This window comes from Mesoplodon densirostris, chromosome 11 (genome assembly GCF_025265405.1).
Source record: "Mesoplodon densirostris isolate mMesDen1 chromosome 11, mMesDen1 primary haplotype, whole genome shotgun sequence".
NCBI lineage: Eukaryota > Metazoa > Chordata > Mammalia > Artiodactyla > Ziphiidae > Mesoplodon > Mesoplodon densirostris.
In genome coordinates, this window is record NC_082671.1 from 71,770,624 (window position 1) to 71,778,706 (window position 8,083).

The following is an 8,083-nucleotide window of genomic DNA, read 5'->3' on the forward strand; positions in this document are numbered from 1 at the left end:
CCACTGCGCCAGCAGGGAAGTCCCGGCAGGCGGATTCTTAACCACTGCGCCACCAGGGAAGTCCCCCACTGCCAGTTTTGAGGTGGTTCTTGACTGAGGTTGGCAGGGAGGTTGATGGGGAGAGAGTATTTCTATAGGAGGTGAGGGGAGCAGGAAATAGTCCCCCTGGGGGTGACTTCTCCCTGCCAAGTCCCCCCAAAAGGCCTTGCCTTCCATGTCTGCATTTGCTGGCCCTGCTGAGTACCACGTGGCCCGGGGGGTAGGGGGCTTCACGGTGGCCACAGGTGGGGGACCAGCTGCCCAGCGGGCCTGGTGTTCGCTTAGCCTTTGGCCCTGACCACCCAGCCATAGCCAGGCCAACGTCAGGGCTGCGGGTCTCAGGCCACAAGAGTGGGCGTCTCCTCCTCAGCAAGGGGAAGGAGGGCAGGCTGTGTTGGGCCAGCCCTGGCCCTCTGTGTCCCGGCGCTGGCCCCAGGGCCTCTGGGGAACCAGCAGAGAAGCAGCTGCCCTGGACAGTGGCCCAGGAGGATGAGGCCAGGGGGTTGGGAGCTGGGTCTGCTCGGGCTGGGGCAGCCTGGGAAGATGAGTCTCTTTGCACATGTGAGGCCCGGGCCGGGCCCTCACTTGCTCAAGAGGGCTTGACCTCTTCTGGCTCCTCTCTGGGGGCTGCATTTCCCAGCACTCTGCTGGCCCCAAGTCTAACCTCAGGGCGGGAAGGCCCTCAGAGACCAGCTCCCTTTCCCTGGTTAATAGAGGAAACCAGGCCCAGCGAGGGGAGGGGAGGAAGATGGGGTGGGAGCCAAAGACCAGCTGGGGAGGAGCCAGGTCAGGGGGTTGCACATCAGAGACCCTTCTCCAGCTGGCCAGCCACCAGACTGATGCCACAGGTCCACACGTCCCTCTCCCCCGCCAGCCTGAGAGCCCTGAGGAGCCTCCTTCTCCAGTCACAGGAATGGCCATGAGTCTGTCAAAGTGAGCTGAACTCCTAGCCCCAAGTCTGCGCCCTTCTCTTCCCCCCCACCCCGGTTGTGCTGTGAGTTTGAATTTTGGAGTGAGTAAGAAAGAATAAGAGGGAGACTGATTTTTTTAGCGGCCCAGGCCCTCTGGACTGGAGGGCATTGTCTCCTCTTCAGGAAACTCATTTAAAAACTTAGGAACAATGACACAGGCCCAGAGGAGGGCGGAGGTGGGGTTCCTCACAGACTAGGGTTTGGAACTTGATGTGGAATGACCAACCATCCTGGTTTGCCTGAGACAAGGGGGTCCCCGGGACACAGGACTTTGAGTGCTAAAAGGGGACGCAACTTGAGTCCGCCTCTCACTGTGTAATTTCACCTCTGCGTGCCTCAGAGGTTCACCTGGACACAAGGGGATCAAAAGCGATCCTACACCCCTCCCGGGGTGCCCTGAAGCTCCCCGGGGAGGCTGTGGAGGGAAAGTCAGAAGATGCTCCATCCCAGCAGATGCGTGGTCTACTTTTTCAATGTGAGTGGTGGCCATTCCGGTGAGGGACCGCCTCCACCCCTCCCCCCACCACCTGAAATTCACTCATTCACCCCCGAGAACAAAAAATCAGGCGCAGGATATGCATGGCGGAGAAAGAAGAGCCCAGCTCTCATGGAACTCGGAGCACGAGCGTGGGTGAACACAGTCAGATGAATTTGTTCAACACACTGTCTTGAGCGTTGTACGGGCATTAACTCATTGGACCCTCACAATAACATAGTGAGGTGAGCATTAGTTTATCCTCATTTTGCAGATGAAGAAGTTGAAGCTCAGAAAGATTAAGTAATCAGTAGAGAAGTCGGGGGAGGACATTAAGAGGTAACTTTTTGAAGGATGAGCATATGTCTGAGTGTGTGCAAAGGAAGGGTTTTCTTGGAGGGAAGCATGGAACAGCATGATGCCTCCAGGGAAATGCATTGACATAAGACAGATTAACAGAAGAACGAACAAAAGTTTAGTAACATGTATACCTTCTGTATACGTGGGAGATTCCCAGGAAACTGAGTAACTCTTCTGGCTGGACAGACTGACGATTGGCTGCAACACGGGACGTGTGTGGCAGGGATGGCGCTGGTGCGGGCCTGGAAGCAGATGTCCTGGTTCTACTACCAGTAGCTGCCGGTCATGGCACTGTACATGCTGGAGCCCTGGGAGTGGACTGTGTTCAATTCCACGCTGGTTTCCATGTGGGGATGGCACTATACATGGGATATGTCTTCACGCCTCAGCACATAATGGCGATACTGCACTACTTTGAAATTGTACAGTGACCAAGATGTGACCGAAACCAAGAGGTTCCTTAGAGAAGAGCCGCCATCTGAAATTGGAATGAGACTTCATCAGATGTCATAAGAAACTCTACTAGATGTCAACATAACCAACCCTATAAATATAAAGACTAAAATTCTTGAGTAGAACAGGAAAACAGTCCTTACTCATATGTGTGTTGTGTTCTTTTTTTTTTTTTTTTTTTTTTCTTTTTGCGGTATGTGGGCCTCTCACTGTTGTGGCCTCTCCCGTTGCGGAGCACAGGCTCCGGACGCGCAGGCCCAGCGGCCATGGCTCACGGGCCCAGCCGCTCCGCGGCATATGGGATCCTCCCGGACCGGGGCACGAACCCGTATCCCCTGCATCGGCAGGCGGACTCTTAACCACTGCGCCACCAGGGAGGCCCTGTGTTGTGTTCTTTATTTTTCATTTTAAAAGAGGCTCTTGTATAGTAGTTTTTGTCTATTTTAACATTGTAATCATTTGCACTTTGATATCAGTATTTTCTTAACCTTTGTGACTGTTTCAATATTACCCAGTGAAAGCTTTTCTTAATGTAACTTTGAGTACATTTTAATTGCTTTCTATTTCTAAAACCCAAACTCATTTGTTAGGCTTTACCATTCTTGTTGTTGTATGGCATATACATCTGCCTGGTTATATTTCTACTCCTGACCAAAGTTTTGTAAGAAAAGATCCAAGATTAGGAGCAAGGGGCTGGGGAGAGAGAATATTTTATTGAGAACTATTTACAAAAGACGTATGTGTAACCTTAAACTCAGAATTACAGTTTTAGCTATCTGGACTCTACTCTTAACAGCTTTTGCTTTAAAACTCTTAAAGTATTTCTTAACAATGAAAAAGAAAGATCTTGCTAAAGTTAAAATAAGGAACGTTTCACCTTTTAAATATTTAATTCTTTTGTGGGCTCATTTCCAGAAAACTTTGGTGATGGTTCTTGTGAAAAATGGTGATTAAGTAGCATTATTACGTAATGCTTATACACTGTAGAGTTTTTAATAGAAGGTAAATCAGTTTCCTCTGAGGGCCATTAGTAACAATGTACTTCCTTAAATTTAGTTTCATGATTGTAATGGGTGCTGCAAATGCATTTGCATATTGCAATATGATGAGATGAATTGTTAAAAACCATAGCAAAAAGAAATATAATATTGGTTAAAATCCCCTTACTCTCTGTATTGTTTTTTTTTAAGATTTTTATTCCTTAAATGTAAAATGACTACCTAATTTTTTGATGTAAACTCATTAAATTAAAAAAAAATGTTGGGGCTGAGAGTCAGTTATGGGAGGTGACCATGAAAAGCACAGTAAAGGCGGGTAAGGTTGTTATGCAGATTTAAGTCCTTACCTTCTCCTTGGATAAGAGTTTCTAGAGATTAAGAGCCATCCTACTCTCCCTGGTACAGAGAGGGAGACACCCTTACAAATAGAGATTTCTCTTATAAATGTAAACTTTTCTTCCAAGAAGGTAACTTACACTCAGTTTTCAGACCTTCTCTCATGTTTCATATACCGTATTTTGGGGTGGTATATTTTGCTCCCCTTTCAACACAGCCGGTGGGCACCTGGGAGTCTGTGAAGTGCTGTAAAGAGTGGAGGTCCCAGAAGAGCAATTGGACAGATTAGGGTGGTAAAATGATCTGGGCAGTGAGGAGGATGTGGAGGGAGAAGACAGGAGGTCAGGTAACCAGCGGGCTGACTGATGCTGGACGCTTCCTCTTAGGTTTGGAGGCTTGTCCCACCAAGAAGGGCTCAGTCAACCAAACACTTCCGATGGATCAATGGCTAATGTTTAGCCAGACCCTAGGCTGAGCCTGGGGTTACAGAGACTTCCTTAGTGCGAGTTAGGAAAGGCATCCACTTGGGACAGACCCGGCCGGGAAGGCGCACCATCTGACTTTAAGATCCGGTGAGTGAGCGCGCCAAGATGCGGTCACTAAAGCTACCCCCGTCGCCCCCCAGGTACCCCAGTAAGGACCTGCGACCTCGTTGAGGTGAAGAAGCCCGCTCACAATCACAAAGGGAGACAGTCAAGTTCAGCCCGTGTGAGACGGGGTCGGCGCGGGCCTCAGCCTGGAGACGGGCGCGGGGGGAGTGCACCAGGGGGCATCACTGCACGGGCCCACCCTTGCAGAAAAGTTTCCCGCAGAGGTTCTTTTGGCTTAGGGGCGGGGCCCGCAGGGTAGGACGCCCCGCCCCGCCCGCGCCGCGCCGCGCCTGCCCATATAAGGTGAGCGCGGGCTGAGTGCCCCGTAGAAGGAGGTGTCGTCACCTGCGTTCGTCTGCCGGCCTCTCGTTGCAGCCCGCCCGCCGGGGGCAACCTTCCAAGGCCGCGCCCCTCAGCGCCTTCATGCCGGGAAGCGTCGCCCCGCCTCGCCTCGCCTTGCCGCCGGGGGCGGATGCCACGGGGCTCCGGCTCCCTTTGGGGCGCGCACGACCCCCGGCCACACCCGTCCCAGGCCCGGGTCCCGAGCACCTGCACCGGCTCCGTCCCGCTCGCCGGAGCCTTGGACCCGCGGAGCGAGCGGGCAGGAGCGGTTGAGGCAGAAAGTTGGGGAAGGGGGTAGTGCTGGGCTACCTGAAAGCCCGTGTGGGGTGGGAGGAAATCAACCTCCTTTCAAGGACGGCCCAGCCCGCCGGGCGCCTGCTGAGTGCCTGGCATGGAACTCAACTTTTAAAAAGTCAGTGGCCTCCGCCAATTTGAATGGTATAACTCAGTAAGAGCCAGCACTCAAGAACCACACGACCTGGGTTCGAATATAGCTACATTGCTTACTGGCTTCGCGTCCCCGAGGGTCGCCGGTAACCCGAACCCCGGTGTCTGTGACTCTGAGTTCAGCCTTAGCCCTTGGACTTCTTTGCCAGTGTTAGGGAGTATGGGTGCAGTTTTTAAAAACAACGAGGTGCTTCTTTTTCACGTTGCAGTAAATCCTGGTTAGCGTCAAGGAGAGTGTCTTTTGCTAGATTTCTCGAACACTTTAGCAATCTCTTTTTTTAGCAAAGGAAAGACAGGTCTCAGACTTGGAGCCTTGGGCAAGAGATAGGAGTTAGGTAAATTTAAACACATGACTTGTGTATGTGTATGTGTGTGTGTGTGTGATGATGATTTAAGAGTTTCCATCGAGAGTTTAGAATGACTATGGCACTTGGCTTTCCATATATACATGGTGGTGACATATTTGCTTAATGTTTTTGGTATGAAAATGTTCACACATACAGGGGCATAGAGAATAATAGTACAATAATCCTTCATACATTCGTCTAATGTTCACTTTAAAAATCCATGCATGTGGTCTTCCCTGGTGGCTCAGTGGTTAAGAATCCGCCTGCCAATGCAGGGGACACGGGTTCGAGCCCTGGTCCGGGAAGATCCCACATGCCGCAGAGCAACTAAGTCCGTGCGCCAGAACTACTGAGCCTGAGCTCTAGAGCCCACGGGCCACAACTACTGAAGCCCGCGAACCACAACTACCGCGCGCCTAGAGCCAGCGCTCTGCAGTAAGAGAAGCCACTGCAATGAGAAGCCCGCGTACCACAAGGAAGAGTAGCTCCCGCTCCGCTCGCCGCAGCTAGAGAAAGCCCGAGTGCAGCAACGAAGACCCAACACAGGCCAAAAAAATCAATTAATTAATTTTTAAAAATACATGCGTGTGTTAAAACGTGAGCTGACTTTTTAAAAGAGAAAAATAAGATGAAAGTATAAAGAGTGCAGAGGCAAAACTGAGCACGCTAACTGCCTGAGGCTTGACCTGGACCGCCTGCCGCTGCCCTGAGCCTGGCGGAGTGGAGGAGGCCTTCTCCTGCTCATGTGCGGCGGGTGGAGGGGAGGCGTGAGCCGCTGATCCCCCCAGGGAGCCCAGATTGGCCTTGGCCTTGGCTGCGCACGCCTGCAGCATGCAAATTCCTCCGCGCCAGAGCGCCCCACTCGGCTGCCTCTAGACTCAAGTCACCCCGCCTGGGTTATTTCTCCATTCGCTTTTTTGCCTGCCCACCTGGGTCCCAGGAACGCATTCCACACACTGGGGCCAGAGGAATTTTCCTTTTTCTTCCTTTTCTTTTCTTTCTTTTTAAAATTATTATTATTTATTTATTTATTTGGCAGTGCCGGGTCTTAGTTGCAGCCTGCGGGCTCTTTTTTAGTTGCGGCGTGAGGGCTCTTAGTTGCGGCATGCATGCGGGATCTAGCTCCCGGCCAGGGGCCCCTGCATTGGGAGCACGGAGTATTAACCACTGGACCACCAAGGAAGTCCCCAGAGGAATTTTCTAAACCCTGAATCTTACTACCTGTCTCTGGTATAAACCCCTCCATGGGGCTCCCTTGTGCCTGCAGGAAAAAGACCCAGCCCTTAGCAGGGCAGCCTTTCCGTGGTCTGGGGCCCACAGACCCCTCAGCCTCTTTTCCTACCACTTCCTCTCAGGTCAACCTGAGCCATTTGCAGTTTCCTGAATGTTCATTCAGCAAATATTTAATTCGCTAGGATGCAGCAACAGAAAAGGTGTTCAGCAGTGGTGAGCAGTGCAGGCCAAGCCCCCTCTCCTGGAGCGCACTGTATAGTGGAGGAGTTAAATAAATCAGTGTTTTAAAAAGTATTTTAAAATGTTAGGTGCTATAAAGAACCTACAAAGTAGCAGGAGAGTTTTTGCCTTTTGCCTGGAAGACCCCCATCCCACTCTGACCTGCTTTAGTCCTTTCCCCGGTGGCTCTTGTCATCCTCTTAGATGCTGGTACATAGTCATCAGCTCCATGGGGTCCCTTTGCATGTGTCCTTACTGGGGCTGTTATCACACTGGGACGGTGATTGACATGCCTGTCTCTCACATTGGACCATGAATTCCTCAAGGAAAGTCGCCTTACTCTGGTTGCTCTAGTGTCCCCAGTAGCTTGTAGGGTGCATGGCGCTTAGTAGGCGCACAGCAATTGTTGGATGACTATTAAAAGCAGTAAACCGGGCTTCCCTGGTGGCACAGTGGTTGAGAGTCCGCCTGCCGATGCAGGGGGCACGGGTTCGTGCCCCGGTCAGGGAAGATCCCACATGCCGCGGAGCGGCTAGGCCCATGAGCCATGGCCACTGAGCCTGCGCGTCCGGAGCCTGTGCTCCGCAATGGGAGAGGCCACAACAGTGAGAGGCCCACATACCGCAAAAAAAAAAAAAAAAAAAAAAAAAAAAAAAAAAAGCAGTAAACCTTTGCTCCAGGACCCCCAGACCCAGAGCAATTCAACCTTCAGTGAGGGTATATTCCTCACTTATTTTAAAGGAAACATTTCATTCATTCATTAAATCAGAGTGTGTGCTAAGCTCTCCACACCACCTCCGCTCCCCCTCCCCAATATGGACCAGTTGATTTACAGAGGGTGAGTGCTCTGCTGGGGCAAATCATGGGGCTGCCAACAATGAAGGGTTTATCCTGCCCGGTGGAGTGTCATGTGAACTGTGAACAGGGCCTCCTTGGCTGAAGGCAGGCTTGGGCGTCAGGCTGAGAGAAAGGGGAATTTGAAGGAGGCAAAGAGGTGTGAGTGAATGCAGCTGCAGGGGTGGGGTCCCCAGTGGGGTGTGTCCGGAACATGAGCTCTCCTGGGTGAGCCAGGAGCTGAGGCAGGTAGGTTGGGGCCAGATGGGAAGGGCCTTGCATGACAGCTCACTTTCTCCTGCTGGTGAACAAAGGGTTAGACATGGAACCTAAGGCAGTGGCTTTTCAAGGTTTCTTGACTGTGACCAGGAGTAAGATGTACATTACCTCACAACCTGACACAACACCCAAAATTGAAACAAGAGTCTCATGAGACAAT

At 51.6% G+C, this 8,083-nt stretch overlaps 1 pseudogene; it reads left to right on the forward strand.

Annotated features, from left to right (window-relative positions):
• Positions 1 to 2,067: 2,067 nt before the first annotated feature.
• LOC132499407 (serine palmitoyltransferase small subunit A-like) lies at positions 2,068 to 2,276 on the forward strand (annotated as a pseudogene).
• Positions 2,277 to 8,083: the final 5,807 nt, after the last annotated feature.